Below are 16,312 nucleotides of genomic sequence, written 5' to 3'. Positions count from 1 at the left end.
CGTGCCGATAATCTGCTGGGCAGTTTTCACCTCCTGCTAGAGTGCTTTGCGGTCTGATATGGGACAATTGCCATACCACACTGAGATGCAGTTGGTGAGTATGCTCTCAATAGTACAGTGGAAAAAGTCTGTCAGTATCCTGGGACAGAGCTTTCTTGATGCTCCGCAGGAAATAGAGGCACTGTTGCACCTTTTTTATCAGGAGTGTAGGTGTGCAGTGAAATGGACTCACCAATATATAAAAGGCCGCACCGGTGACCGTTTTGCTGAACGCCTCCGCTCTGTCCACCAGAGAAAGCAGAATCTCCCACACATTTTAGTTCCACATCCCATTCCCGTTCTGATAAGTCTATCCATGGCCTCCTCTACTGTCAAAATAAGGCCACACTCAGGTTGGAGGAACAACACCTTATATACCGGCTGGGTAGCCTCCAACCTGATGGCATGAACATTGACTTATCTAACTTCCGTTAATGCCCCTCCTCCCCTTCTTACCCCATCCCTGATATATTTAGTTTTCTCCCCCTCCTTTTTACCCCCTCTCTTTCTGCCTATCACTCTGCCTGTTCTCCATCTCCCTCTGGTGCTCCCCTCTCCTTTTCTTTCTCCCTAGGCCTCCCGTCCCTTGATCTTTTCCCTTCTCCAGCTCTGTATTCCTTTTGCCAATCACCTTTCTGGCTCTCAGCTTCACCCCACCCCTCCGGTCTTCTCCTATCATTTCACATTTCCCCCTCCCCCTCCTACTTTCAAATCTCTTAGTATCTTTCTTTTCAGTTAGTCCTGACGAGGGGTCTCGGCCCGAAATGTCAACGGTGCTTCTCCTTGTAGATGCTGCTTGGCCTGCTGCGTTCCACCGGCATTTTGTGTGTTGCTTGAATTTCCAGCATCAGCTAATTCATCAGCACTTTTGATACAGCCCTCTACAGTGGTGTCATCAGCGAACTTGTGTATGGTGTTGGGGCTTGAATGCTTCAGAGAATTGGTCAGCACAGGATTTCAGTACTCAGTTAGCTACTCTGTCTGGACTGGATGCTTTTCTTGGATTCACTTTCTTGAAAGCAGCCTGCATGTCATCTTCAGATACTGTGACCAAAGGATCATCGGGAGACATGAAGGGTGAATGATGGTTTCTCCCTGTTCTGGTGGTCAAAACTAGCATAGAAGGCATTAAGCTTATCTGAAAGTGAAGCTCTGCTGTTCCCCATGTCACTAGATTTAACTTTGTAGGAGGTTATGGCATTCAAACCCTGCCACAGCTGTTGAGCATCCCGTGTCAATTCTAGTCTGGTCCAGAATCTCCACTTAGCCTGTGAGATAGCTTTCAGGAGATCATAGCTGCAACTCTTGTAGCATTTTTGATCTCCAGATCTGAATCTCTCTGATCTGGCCGTCAGCAAATTCTAGATTTCATGATTCATTCAGGGCTTCTGATTGGGGTAAACTCTGAATGGTTTCATGGGGACATGCTGTTGTGATGGAAAATAACTGGTTCTTTGAGTCTTAACAGTAGAGGCCTGGACACACACAGTTTTAATAATAAGGAATTTATTTACAAGGGGAAGTCGTGTCAACACAAACAACTACAATACACAGGAAGCGGTGTGGGGACAGGGTACGGTTACACATACAAAGAACAAGGGAAAAGCACTACAACAGCTATCCCCCTGACCTTGGATAGCCGCAGTTCCCTTACCAGGACAAACGATAGACCTTCCCAAGCATAAATCAATGCACTTACCTCCAAAGAGGTAGTCTGTAAGAGAGGGCAAGCCAAGGACAAGTCTCACTTTTTAAAGCATGGGGCTGGGCGAGATAATTCAGTTAAGGTGACCAATAATTTAGGTGTGCATTGATTAGTTAGGAGGGACCAAATGTTGATTGGCATGTGGTGTGTCCTCTGACCAGCCAGGTGGCAGTGCATCTGTCACGTGGCTGGTATCTCTGGATACACATGCTCATCTACAAATTACCTGAGTTTGTGGCTCAACTCATTCTGAAAATCATAAAATCTGGTCTGATCGCTGCATCCAGTGTGTCCAGTGATAACCAAGTCTTGATGCAACAAGCAATTGAGATCTGCCTCTGATACAGAGCCTTGCCCTGAGATCTTCAATCTTATTTTCCAGTGTATCCACATTCACTAACAAGAAGTCTCATCTCTCTGTGCTTCAGCCTGGTTTGAATTCCACCTCTCCTGCTGCATTTCCAATCATGACATATATATGTATATAAGCTATCTTGTTTATTTGTACTTTTAGTCTTTTTAAATTATTGTGTTCTTGATCAGATTGGGATTTTTTTTTTGTGCTGCATTGGACCCAGAGTAACAATTATTTAATTCCCCTTTACACTTGTGTGCAGGAAAAGACATTGAACAATCTTGAGTCACCTATGCTCGAGTGGTGGGGAAGGGTGGAAAGATGGAGAATCCCAGCCTCAACCTATCCAACTTCTTGTATCTCAAGCTCTGCAGTTCACAAAACTTCGTCTTTGTGACTCTTCTGTGTGCCCTTACCAGCTTAATGTTCTAAAGAAAATATTAAAACTTTGTTTTTTGAATTGTTTCTGTCAGAGCTTCAAATAGATTTGCAATATGTCACCTGTGCCAAAGTTTTATCTGCCATAATTGCCATACCTTAGGACAAAGCTATTTTCATTTTGGATTATTTGCCTGCTTACTAATACTACTACTTTGACTCAGGCCTAGGGGGCTGGTGTCGGGCTTTTTGTTCAAAGGATAGAACATAGAACAGTACAGAAACAGGCCCTTGCCTTTACAGAATAAGGGGTGCTGGAGACAGACAAGATCAAAATAATGGAAGGATGTGATATACACCCAACAACTAGGGGACAATTGCTTTACTGACTTCAAGTGTCATTGGTTGTCAACTTGTGGTTTCTATAAATTTTGATTATCTCTATTGTGAATGGTGATTGATCTTGCAAGTAAGGAATTCAAACATGTACAGTTTATCAGATATCAGTAACTGATAAGCCAGTTCTGCATGAAAGTGGCAGATTTCTGTCCTGGCTTTAGAACAGTGTGAATGACGGGGGCCATGTTGATTTCCTTGTGCACAAGTAAATAAAGTATGTTTGAGTGGTAAGGGGGCATGTGTTCTGGGCCCAGTTATTTTATTTTTATTATGGGAAATGACAGATTGCGGAGGCGTTAACAATGATTGTTCAAGAATCGATAGATTCGGGCATTGTACCAAATGACTGGAAAATTGCAAATGTTACTCTGCTATTTAAGAAGGGTGGGAGGCAGCAGAAAGGAAACTATAGACCTTAATGGTTGAGAAGTTGTTGGAATTGATTGTTATGGATGAGATTATGGAGTACCTGGAGGCACATAACAAGATAGGCCAAAGCCAGCATGGTTTCCTGAAAGGAAAATCTTGCCTGACTAACGTCCTACAATTTCTTTGGAAGAAATTATGAGCAGGGTAGACAAGGAGATGCAGTGGATGTGGTATACTTGGATTTTCAGAAGGCCTTTGACAAGGTGCCACACAGGAGGTTGCGTAGCAAGTTAAGATCCCATGGATTTACAGGGTAGTTACTAGCATAGGTGGAGCATTGGCTGATCGGCAGAAAACAGAGTGGGAATAAAGGGATCCTATTCTGGCTGGCTACCGGTTACTAGTGGAGTTCCACAGGGGTCGGTGTTGGGACCACTGCTTTTTACGATGTATGTCAGTAATTTGGACTATGGTATTAATGGGTTTGTTGCTAAATTTGCTGCTAATACAGAGATAATTGGAGGAGCGGGTAGTGTTGAGGAAGCAGAACTTGCAGAGAGGCTTGGGTGGTTTAAGGGAATGGACAAAAGTGGCAAATGAAATACAGTGTTGGAAAGTGTATGGTCATGCACTTTGGTGGAAGAAATAAACAGGCAGACTATTGTTTAGATGGGGAGAGAATTCAAAATGCAGAGATGCAAAGGGACTTGGGAGTCCTTGTGCAGGATACCCTAAAGGTTAACCTCCAGGTTGAGTCGGTGGTGAAGAAGGCACATGCAATGTTGGCATTCATTTCTTGGGGTGTAGAATATGAGAGCAGGGATATGATGTTGAGGCTCTATAAGGCACTTGTGAGACTATACTTTGAGTATTGTGTGCAGTTTTGGGCTCCTTATTTTGAAAGGATATACTGAATTGGAGAGAGTTCAGAGAAGATTCATAAGAATGATTCCAGGAATGAAAGGGTTACTGTATGAGGAACATCTGGCTGCTCTTGGGCTATATTCCCTGGAGATCCAGGAGAATGAGGGGGGATCTCATAGAAACATGGCAAAGTTATTTCCCATGGTAGGGGATTCTAGGACAAGAGGGCACAACTTCAGGATTGAAGGCCGTCCATTTAGAACTGAGATGCAGAGAAATTACTTTAGTCAGAGGGTGGTAAATCTGTGGAATTTGTTGCCATGAGTGGCTGTGGAGTCGAAGTCATTGGGTGCATTTAAGGCAGAGAGAGGTTCTTGATTGACCAGGGCATCAAAGGGTATGCGGAGAAGACTGGAGTGGGGATGACTGGAAGAATCAGATCAGCCCATGATTGAATGGCGGAGTAGACTCGATGGGCTGAATGGCCTACTTCATCTTATGGTCTTGTATTTGGTGATGTATGTTTGCGTAAAGGAGAGTCGTTAATGGCAGCTAGTCAAACTGGAGCTGGTGTTTACTCTGGGAGAGAGCAAGGAAAAATAAAATGTTTGTTTCATTCTTCTGTCTTTCTCCTCTGTTCTGACTCTATGCCTTCTAGTGAGTACCTACCATTAATAAGTTACTTTCATGTTCTGGTCCCCAATTGGTGGTAGTGTCCTGTCTTCCCCTCACCCTGTTTCATGCATTTATTCTCACCACCCTTAATATTTTTGATTTTTCTCCAGTTTTAACAAAATGTCATTGATGAGGAAGGTTAACAGCTTCTCTTTTCACAGGTCCTGACTTGAGAGCTTTGACAGCAGTTTCTATTTTTGCTGTTAATCAGTTGTAAAACCGTTCATAACATCCTGAAGTATTGGCAGGTGGTAAAAATGTGATACAAGATGAGTTGCTTGGCTTCTCGGTGAGAGACAGATTGCAATATATTAAACACTGCATTGAACCAGATGCTTTTGGTGGTGGTGGGGGGTGTTGTTTGGAGAATTGGAAAAGTATTAATTAACACTTTCCTACCTAGGGAAATAGCAATAGCAAAGGTTGGGGATCAAAATAATTGGCTTGTGACTCTGTCATTAATTAAATATTCAAACTAAGATCCTGTCCTGGCAGGTAGAAAAATATTTCAGACAACTATAGTAGTGTGGATTAGCCTGCAGCGGATTTGTGCACTTTAACACATTATGTTTCCTGGGACTCTAAAAAGCTGTATACATGAAGAATAAAGTGCTGATGTATCAGGCTGAGGCCTAACATTAGGACTGGAAAGGTAGGGGAAATAAAGTCAAATTAAGGAGGTTGGGGGGGGGGGAGAGAAAGGAGTGCAAACTAGAAGGTGATGGGTAAGGCCAGATGGCTGAGGAGGGGCTTGAAGTGATGAGCTGGGAGGTGAGAGGTAGCAAATAAAGGGCTGAAGAAGAAAATTGAAAGTGCCAGAAATGGACTAGGTGAATTTGAGGGTCAGGTGGAAGTTGGCAAAGTGGATGTAATCGATAAGTTCAGCATGAATGCAGGAAGTAGCGCCAATGCAGTTGTCAATGTAGGGTAGGAAAAGTGCGGGATGGTCACCAGTGTAGGCTTGCAACATAGACTGTTCCAAGCAGTCGATAACCAGGCAGGCATAGCTGGAACCCATGCGAGTGTTCATGCTTACCCCTTTTGTTTGAAGGAGGTGGTAGGACCCAAGAGAAATTATTTAGAGTGAGGGTAAGGTCTGCTAGGCAGAAGAGAGTGGTGGTGGAGGAGAACTGTCTGGGGCTGGTGTCCAGCTCTGTTAAGGAGCTGGTAAGCGACTTTTGTCCCTTCTGTCAGTGAAAATGGTTCTGCCAGGCTTGGAAGCAAAGCTATATATGAAGACCAAGACCTTGACTTGGCTGTCATAGGCCATTTGAGACACCTACTATTTAGTAGGTAGTAGAAGCTTATCCCCACTAACTCCTGCCCCGGCTATGACAACCTGAGGAACCTCTTGATATTTATTTCTTCTTTATTATTCTTATTATTTTTAAGAATTTCTTTCTTTGAATGCCCACAAAGAAATGGAGTTGCATACAGTGACACATCTACTTGGATAATAAATTTACTTTCAATGTACCTGTCCAAATACCTTTTAAACATTGTAAATGTACCTCCTCTAACACACTCTCTGGCAACTCCTTCCAGGCATCATCCATCCTCTGAAAGATTTACCCTTCAGGCCCCTTTTAAATTTCTCCCCTCTCAGCCTAAACCTATGCCCTCTTTTGCAGGACAGCAGAGTCTACAACTAAAGACTTATCTATGCCCCTCAATTTTATAAATTTCTAAAAGATCACCTCTCAGCCTCTGTGCTTCAGTGAGAATTAACCTAGCCTATCCAATCTCTTGGGTGGTGGCATGGAGGTACGTCTCTGCTAAAGGACGTGTAAAGTGCTCTTTTCCCCCACTAGCCTGCAGGTCACCCTTGGGCAAGGTGTAGTGCCTATTCAGCAAAGCACTCCCCTCGATCAGGGTCATGTCAAGTCTTGGAAGCAGGTGGTGGATGGTCGTATGAGCAACTGGTGCATATCACAAGTCCTGGTTTTACAACCACTGACTCCAGGTAGTCTCTGAAGAGTATTGATAATGGCTGGGGTCACTCGTCTTATAAAGATACTGGCCAAAAGGAGGAATTGGCAAACCACTTTAGAAAAATTTGCCAAGAATAACTATGGTCAAACACCATAATCGTGTTCCACTTAAATATTTTGCCTTTCATCCTTAACCCATGACCTCTAGTCTCACTGTGGAAAAACCGTGCATTTACCCCATTTAATCACCTCAATTTTATATACCTCTATTAATGATGATGACCCAATCTCTTTATAACTGCAGTCATGGAATACTCATGCCCCAGAACATTCTTGTAAATTTTCTCAGCACTTTTTAAGTCTTATTAATATCTTTCCTGTAGGTGGGTGACCAGGACTGCACACAATACTCCAAATTAACCTCAACAACTTTCGATACAACTTCCAACATAACATCCCAATTCCTGTGCTCAATAAACACATAAAATACTGGAGGAACTCAGCAGGCCAGGCAGCATCTATGGGGGAAAAAAAAGAGTATAATTGACATTTTGGGCCAAGACCCTTCATCAGGACTGGAAAATAAGATGAGGAGTCAGAATAAGAAAGTGAGGGGGGAGAACCACAGGGTGACTGGTGAAATCAGGAAGGTTGTGGGGGGGGGGGGGAGAGTAAAGAAATGGGAAGTTGATTGGTGAAAGATACAGAGCTGGAGAAGGGAGAAATCTGATAGAGGACAGAAGGCCATGGAAGAAAGAAAAGGGGGAGGAGAACCACACAGAAGTGATGGGCAAGCATGGTGAGTGAGAGAAAAGGGAATGGTGAGGTGGTGGGGGAGGCATTACCAGAAGTTCAAGAAATGAATGTTCATGCCATCAGGTTCCACTCCTTTTCTTTCTTCCATGGTCCTTTATCCTCTCCTATCAGATTTCCCCCTTCTCCAGCCCTCTATCTCTTTCGCCAAACAACTTCATAGCTCTTTACTTCACCCCTCCCAGTTTCACCCATCACCTTGTGGTCCTTCCTCCCCTTCCCCCACTTTCTTACTCTGACTCATCTTTTCCTCCAGTCCTAATGAACTGTTCTGTTTTCCATAGATGCTGCCTGGTCAGCTGAGTTGTTCCAGCTTTTGTGTGTGTTGCAGATTTTGTTTGTGATTGTTCTGTACTCAGGACATTGATTTATGAAGGCCACTGTGCCAAAAGCTCTGTTTATGACCCTGTCTAAGCATAATCCCACATTTCAAGGAACTCTAGATCTCTATCCCCAGATCCCCCTGTTCTGTTGCACTCCTCAGTGCCTTACTATTCACCATGCAAGTATTTAGTTGGAGGCAACATCTATGTGAATCTTCTCTGCTCTCTTTTGATATAAACCACCCCCTCTCTACAGAGTGGTGACCAGAACACAAAACCATCATGTGTTCTAATCAATGTCTGTACAGCTGCAATACAACGTCCCAACTCAGACTCAATGCCTGATTGTTAAAGGCAAACATACCAAACATCTTCACTACCTTACGCACATATTTTGCCACTGCACTTGGGAAGTGCAACATTGCTGAATTTCTTACATGGTAACAAGGTCCCATTGCTACAAGACCCAATGACAAGTTGTCTTCATTGAGGGGGGGGGGGTGGGAAAGCACTGGCAAAACACTTCACATGGTGCCAGGGATCTGATACAACATAGGAGAATGAGGGGAGTTTTTTTTAAAGAGGTATACAAAATTATAGAGGGTGAATGCAAGCAGGCTTTTTCCTCTGAGGTTGGGCAGGACTAGAACTAGAGGGCATAGGTCAAGGGTGAAAGGTGAAATCTTAGGGAAGTCTGAGAAGGAACAAGCTGCTAGAGGCTATGATGGATGCAGGTTCAATCGCAACATTTAAGAAATTTGGATAAGCATGAAAATGGTAGAGGTATGGAGGGCTATGGTCTTGGTGCAGGTGAATGGAATGAGACAGAACAAGTTTGGCATGGACTAGATGGGCCTGTCACAGAGCAGTACAGCAAAGAAACAGTTAAATAGTATCTTCTAAAAGACAGCACCACTGTCACCCAAGTACTGAAGACTAAATGTTGTGGTCAGCCAAGCAGATCTTAGCTTCAATGTACTGAGTCAAAAAGCAAGATAGCCACAGCTGTATTAGCAACACCATCAGTACAAAATGATTGAGAAATCCTACAATAACCTGCCCATGGGAACTAGCAATCCATGATAAATACAGCTTTGCACAAACAACTAAATCAGATAGCTGCTGTCAGAAACTGGCAGGGTTGAGGGGTTATAAATGTTCTCACAGGAGGCTCAAGACCTACACCATCAGATTCAGGAAGAGAGCATGGCCTGGATGATGGGGGTCCCTGATGGATACTACTTTCCTGCGACATTTGTTACGAACCCCGTAACTGGGTCACTTACCAGCAAAGATAGAGAGGTCCATTAAAGTCTGATGGTACTATTTTTAACAGTATTTATTGATAAAAATACACAAAAAATAATATCAATGCAAGCATACAGATAATATAGGTCATCAATACTAAATCTAAAAGTGTGGGTATAATAATAATCAATAAAAAATAAGCTCTATCGTTGTGTAGGGGATAATGTATTGTCCAATGGAAATATAAAAGTCACTCAGTTCATTCAGGCTGCAGCCTTTGGTTGGAGTCAAGAGAGATTTTTAGAAACTTGCCAGCTTTTCCTTTTTATGATTTCGATCCTTGGAGAGTTCTATTGGTGCAGCCGGTCCTTTAGCTAAAGCCATTCTTCCGTGGTAAGGCCCCAATCCCAGGCAACAGGAAAGGACGCACGCGAGCCCCCCACCAGCTGTCGCTATTAAACGCTGTCATGGGATTTCTAGCGTTTATCCTGGTGCATATAAAAGGGGTTGTTTCCCAGACCCTCTTTTATCCTTACTCACGGGGTCTTGGATGTCATTTAGGTTGGGATGATGCAATCCCTCAACCAGCCCACTTTGGTCATCTCCTGAGGTCTTCAATGAATGGGACAGTACTCAATACACAATTCCGTCTCCAAGAGACAATGGCCGTTATCCGTGGCTTTGTCTTGCAGAGGTCAAGACACATTCCAAAACCTTGAGGATTCTCTCTCATTTCCTGGGTCCCAGACCCGAATTAATAGCGATCTGGTGATTCTCAAAAAGGAGGGGCCTACTTTGTACCCTTCGGCCCCTCAGAGTTGTGGCACATTCATAGCACATTGCTTGGTGGAAATGTGCTCATAGGTGGGGAGAGCTTTACCCGTTATGGACTGGGCTGTATCCCTGACATTTTGTAGGGTTTTCTGTTCAAGTGTACTAGTGTTTCCATTACAGGTGGTGATGTATCCACTCATTCAGGTACTTGGATAGGAAAAGTGTAGAAGGAGCTACGATTAACATAGGTGGGTAATATGTTTGGCATGGGCACAGTGGGCAGAAGTTTGTTATGTCTATATAATTCTGTGTGTTTTGGGAAAATGTTTTTATCCCCACGAGGATGTTGTGATAGCTGAATACAGCTCTTCCCTGAGATATTAAAAAGTAATTTGTATGACACTCAGGATATTGTATGACACTCATGTATTTGAAAATGACCTTCATATCAGAACCAGGGATGGTATGAGGACTTCAAAGGTTAAAGGGAGAATTTCTTAATCAGTTGATGCTGATAACAATTTAATGAAAGTGCACCAGTAGGAGCAAAGATTTAAGTGAAAACATCTGTCAACAATCATCTGGGAAGCACTCTTGTCCACATTAATACTGAACACAGTAAAATAAACCATTTGGATTTTTTCAACCAAGTTAAAATATACTAGACATCTTAATGAGTGACGACAGTTTAATAATTCTTGGGTGTGAAGTGCTTTGTGATTTGATAGGTGCAATATAAACACTATAGCTTTTACCCCTTTTATTCTTGATATTTTCTGTATTTTCCTGTTTTAATCTGAATTTCCATTTATGGTGCAAAGTCTGATCAACATCAAGTGTTATTAGTGAAGTTCACAATTCTATGAGCATATACTTATTCTGGTGTTCAGCCCAGTTGCTAGTGATTATTTAGGCATGGTCATCGAATTATGTTCATAGTCCAGACTGTTGCAAGTGTAATATTGACAAATGTTTCACAGGGTTGAAACTTTGGCCTCAAAACCGGGCACAAAGCTTGAGTTTACAGACAGTATTTTTGCCTCCCTTCTGTTGCAGATCAATAATACTTCCTGTTTGTTTCACTGCCCTGAGACTATAATGGTGCAGGTAAAAAGCTGAGACTAAGTACATTTGAAATCATTCTGCAGTGATGTTAATGTGACTCTCCCCCCTTTGGGTGGATAGAAAATATGCTTCTGTTCTGATGAATAGGGATTTATTCCTGGTTTCCAGAGCAATATTAACCCTATCATCTGTCTCATTAAATGGGCAGTTTGGCCATTTGTTGAATGCTATCTGTTGAATTGCGGGCGGCCAGGTGGAGTACTGGTTAGCGTAATGTTGCTATAGTGTCAGCATTCCAGTGTTCAGTTGATCTGGGTTAAATTCCTGCCACTGTACATTATCCTTGTGTCTGCGTGGGTTTCGTCTGGGTGCTCTGATTTCCTTCCTTGCTACAAAGGTGTACAGGTTAGGGTTAGTGCACTTGCAGGCTGCCCAGCACAATTCTCGCTGATTTAATTTGAGGCAAACTATGAACATTTTGTTGTTTTGATGTACATGAAAAAAAAAACTAATCTGTTCCTTAATTTGCTATCTGTAGGAGTTTGCAGTGCACAAATTGGCTACCCTGGTTATAGCAATAATTGCAATACATTCAGGCAGTTTGTAATCGTAATCCTGTGACTGAAACACAAGCACTGTCCATCTTGTTTGATTTGTGATCCATGAGTCCCTAATTTCTTTATTCTGGGAGCAATAAAGGCTCGTTTTCTGCATGGATGTAATGTAGCTACAGTTACTGTATCATTTTCCCCTCCCAGATTACCCCTTGGACCTTGATCTTTAAAGAAGGTATTTAAAGTAGCATGTTGTATTAGCATAAACTGTTAGCTTTGTGCTTTCACTGACTTTATCAGTAAATATTTTGCAACCTTCACAAATGCGCATGAAGTTTATGTTCATGTTCCCATTTAGTGCGCTCTGCCCATGACCATGAGAAACTGCAGAGAGTTGTGGACACAGCTCAGCACATCATGGAAACCAGTCTCTTTCCACGGACCCCTAGTAAATTTATTTGCCATATTCTCCCTTGATTCTTTTTTTGGCAGCGTTTCCTCCCAAGCCCATTGCCCCTATTGGGGCATAGGCCACTGACAGCAGCTTGCCAGAATCCTCTCTCCTGGGCCGATAGAAGGTTGCCTGCACCACAAAGATCCTTCCTCTCCCAAGATGTTTGCAGCTTCTGTAGCTCTGGGTTTTTTTGGGATGGGGTTGCTAGCCCCGTGCCAGAACCTTCTTTTGCAGCCAGGTCTGGGAGCATCTATGGCAGAGTTTCGCATGCAAACATTTACAGAAAAAATAATACCTGAACAGACAATGTGTCAAACAGCTAATGTGGAAAAGAAATCAAACTGTATACATAAAAACAATGCTGAGGGGAGAAAGTAATGCAGCCAGCATGATCAAAGATCCCACCTGGAACGTTCTCTTTTCTTCTCTCCTCCTCCCCCCCCCCCCCCCCCCCCCACCATGTACCCACCTTCCTTCCCCAATCGGGCAAGAGATACAAAAGCCTGAAAGCACATGTGCCAGGCTCAAGGACAGCTTCATCCCACTATCATCAGGCTTGTGAACGAACCTCTTATACAATAAGATGGACTCATGACCTCTCAATCTACTTTATGATCTTGCACCTTATCGCGTACCTGCACTGCACTTTCTCTGTAACTGTTACACTTTATTCAACATTGTTATTGTTCTATCTTAATCTACCTCACTGCTCCAGTCCTGCCAAAGAGTCTCGACCTGAAACATCGACTGTACTTTTTCCATAGATGCTGCGTGACCTATTGAGTTCCTCCAGCATTTTGTGTGTTGTTTAGAATTGCAGCATCTACTAATTTTTTTCTTGTTTGTAGGAATCCCTTCCTTCCTTCCTAATTGACCATAAGATATAGGAGTAGAATTGGGCCATTTGGTCCTTTGGATCTGCTCTGCCATATCATCATGGCTGATCCAATTTTCCTCTCTGCTTCAATCCTCTGCCTTCTCCCCATATCCCTTCATGCCTTGACTAATCAAGAATCTTAAATATACATGAAGACTTGGCCTCCACAGCTTTCTATGGCAAAGAATTCCACAGATTCACCACTCTCTGGCTAAAGAAATTCTTCCTCATCTCTGTTCTAAAAGGACACCCCTCTAATCTGAAGCTGTGTTCTCTGGTCTTGGACTTACCCACCATAGGAAACATCCCCTCCATATCCACTCTATCAGGGTATTTCACTCACCATTCAATAGGTTTCAATGAGGTCGCCCCTTATTCTTCAGGGTTCAAAAGTTTTAACCAATAGTAGGTGAACATCAAAGAACCAGTTTGCCTTTGGCCAAACATGAGCTCTTCTGAACTAAAAGCAAATTGCTTGTGATAGCATCTGGAATATGAGAAGTCAAGTGAATTTTTCAAGTTGAAGTCCCTCATCAGAAATGAGAATGAAAGAAGAAAACTGATCAACTTGGTGTCTTTCTATTTTACTGTCCTGCCAAAGGCTCTTTGAGTTAAAGTTAAAGTCCTTGTAGGCTTATCAGGCCAGTGCTTATGCTGGTTTCCATGGTGTGAAGCCACTGAGAGTACGGGACTACTTCCTCTCCCACCCCGGATAGGACGCCAGTCTATTGTGAAAGACTCTTTGACTGAAATGTTAATTCTGGAATACTTCTGAGATTTCAAGCAAGTGAAAAGCTGTATATTAATTCACAAGATGTTTGAGAAGGCCAGTGTTTATTGCTGCTACTGATTTGTCCTAGGAATGGTGGCAGGGAGCAGTTAGAATGAGCACAAGATTCTGCAGATGTTGGAAATTCAGAGAAACACACAATGCTGGAGGAGCTCAGAATGTCAAGCAGTGTCTATGGAACTGAGTAAACAATTTAATGTTTCAGGCTGAGACCCTTCATCGAGCCCAAAATGTTGACTGTTAATTCCTCCGCTCAGGGGTCGGCAACCTTTACCACTGAAAGAGCCATTTGGACCCGTTTCCCACAGAAAAGAAAACACTGGGAGCCACAAAACCCGTTTGACATTTAAAATGAAATGACACTGCATACAACGTTTTTTTTTGCCTTTATGCTATGTATAAACAAACTATAATGTGTTGCATTTATGAAATCGATGAACTCCTGCAGAGAAAACGAAATTACATTTCAGCATGCAACAAAAACATTTTGAACTCTGGAAAAAAAGACGTTGAGTTGAAGGTTACTTTTTAGTAAAATACTCAATGTCTATTTGAGTCCTTCTTGTATTTATGAAAAACACCGAACTTAAATTGTCTGCCAGCAGCAAACCAAAAATAACGTCAGCCAGCTGTCAACCTGAAAAATAAAAGGACTATTTCACTGAACGATGAAAAAATATGAATATACGTAAAATAATAGGCAATTAAAATATTTATCATACTTGGTTAATGGGATTTCTGCTCCTGGACCTCAGCGCACAGCGTCTGCACATCAGGGCTGTATGACGTCACCTTCATCTTTACACAGGATCGCAAGCTGTCATCTGTGAGGCGTGCGCGATGTTTGTTTTTAATAAAGTTCATGTTGGAGAACACCTGCTCACATACATATGTGGATCCAAAGATCGACAGGACTCCAAGCGCATACTTTTTAATGTTTACATAAATGTCGGGGATAGCATTCCATGTTTCGAACACAAGTTTGTCCGGTTTGAGGAGGTTTTCAATATCACTCCATTTGTGATTCTGAGCAAGAACGGCCTTCTGACAGGCAACATCTTCAAGGTCTGCTGTCAAGCGTCTAAACCTGGACACCCATATGCCTTTGTCGGCTATGTCGGCCAGTTCCATCTCAAGATCAGGTTGACTCACACCTGCCAATGCAGTCGTATTCAGTAGGGATGGATCGATGCTTAGGGGAGTGACCAGGAAGGATAATGTGTTTTTTTTTTTCCTCTCTGAACTCTCAGAACCATTTCCCAAATGATGTTTGCATTGAGATGATTGCAGAATGTAAATACTCCGAATTTATCATGTTGTGAGCTTGTTTGAACTCTCTCAAATTGGGGAAGTGAGACAATGTGCCTTTCTGTAAATCTCTGGCAAGCACTGTCAACTTGTGCTCGAATGCCAAAACATCCTCCAACATGTGCAGGGCTGTGCGTCCTTTCCCCTGAAGAGCTGTACACTTTGTGACAAAGCGTTTCAGCACCTCCCCTGGAAATGCCTTGCAACATTTGACCTTTTGTTGTTTGCTAGTTTCTCATTGCATATTAAGCATACAGGTAAACCAGTCTTGTCAGCAGTGAAAGCAGATGAATCTGCCCACGTATCATTAAATGTTCTGTTTTCTTCAGTCACTTTTCTTTTTTTTAGAATTCTCCATAGTTAGCCTACCTTGGATCGAAAAATTAAAGAAATCGCGCACTGGCGGGTGTCAGGCATTGGCAGTGTTGACGTATATTAATAGCGACAAAAAACAAGTTTTATTTAGATTGTACAAGATCACCATAATCTTCAAATTTAGAATTACATTTCAAAAACTAACATAAAATACATTTTAATTAAATACTCATCATTTATTTTCCAAAGCCACAGGGAGCCGCAGCACAGAGATGAAAGAGCCGCGGGTTGCCGACCTATGCCATAGCTGCATTACGTGTGAGTTACTTGGATTTACAGCATCTGCACATTTTTTTCTTGTATCTGATTAAATATTCTGGAAGTACAGTATTTCAATAATTTAGCCAGCAGCAATGAAGTGTCAGATAGTATTCTGGGGGGGGGGGGGGGAGAGTTGCATGTGTGTACCTAAATTCCAGATGTCATTGTCCTTGTCGCCGAGGATAATTGTGCATTGTGAGAAAGGCATGCACTACAGGCATGCTGCTTTGTTGAAATAGCTGCTTTGCTCTGCATGGTAAGGTTCTTGCTGTTGCGAGAGAGCACAATTCCATATTCGAGATCAATTTATTATCACAGTACATTTATCTGTCACCATAAACAACCCTGAGATTAATTTTCTTGCGGGCATACAACAGTAAATCCAAGAAACACAGTGGAATCAATGAAAGACCACACCAAACAGGACGGACAAACAACAAGGTGTAAAAGACAAACTGCGTAAATATAAAAAGAAGAAAAAGTGCGTGCTTTAGTAATTGCGGCTGGCTCAGTTAAACTTTTTGATCAATTATTATCCTCCAATAATATGTGATGGGTTCTCCAAAGTAATGCCATTGAATATCAAAGGGGAAATGGTATAGATATCACCTTGTTGAAGTTAGGTTTTGTATGTCTTGTGGGATGAATACTTGTCAGGTCAAGTGTCAAATCTTTTTAGGCCTCCGTGCAGGCTGTATAGATAGCTTCACTGTTATAAAGATTGTGTAATCATAAGCAAATATCCCACTTTTGAC

General features: G+C 42.5%; 1 protein-coding gene across 7 annotated transcripts in view; it reads left to right on the top strand.

Annotated features, from left to right (window-relative positions):
- The window catches only part of slc25a42 (solute carrier family 25 member 42), a 76,152-nt gene that overhangs the window by 7,402 nt on the left and 52,438 nt on the right, over window positions 1–16,312 (top strand). For 2 of the 7 annotated variants that reach the window (XM_059990968.1, XM_059990963.1), the window contains exon 2: window positions 15,486–15,554. The exons of 3 other annotated variants lie outside the window; for them this stretch is intronic. The gene's annotated coding sequence lies outside the window, so the exon portion shown is untranslated. Of the gene's footprint in view, window positions 1–10,907; window positions 10,981–15,485; window positions 15,555–16,312 lie in introns of those variants that run through there. 2 more of the 7 variants (XM_059990969.1, XM_059990964.1) reach the window with 1 other exon arrangement.

Source organism: Hypanus sabinus, chromosome 16, assembly GCF_030144855.1.
Source record: "Hypanus sabinus isolate sHypSab1 chromosome 16, sHypSab1.hap1, whole genome shotgun sequence".
Classification (NCBI taxonomy): domain Eukaryota; kingdom Metazoa; phylum Chordata; class Chondrichthyes; order Myliobatiformes; family Dasyatidae; genus Hypanus; species Hypanus sabinus.
The sequence above is the reverse complement of the archived record's forward strand: the minus strand, read 5'-3'. Positions and strand labels throughout refer to the sequence as shown.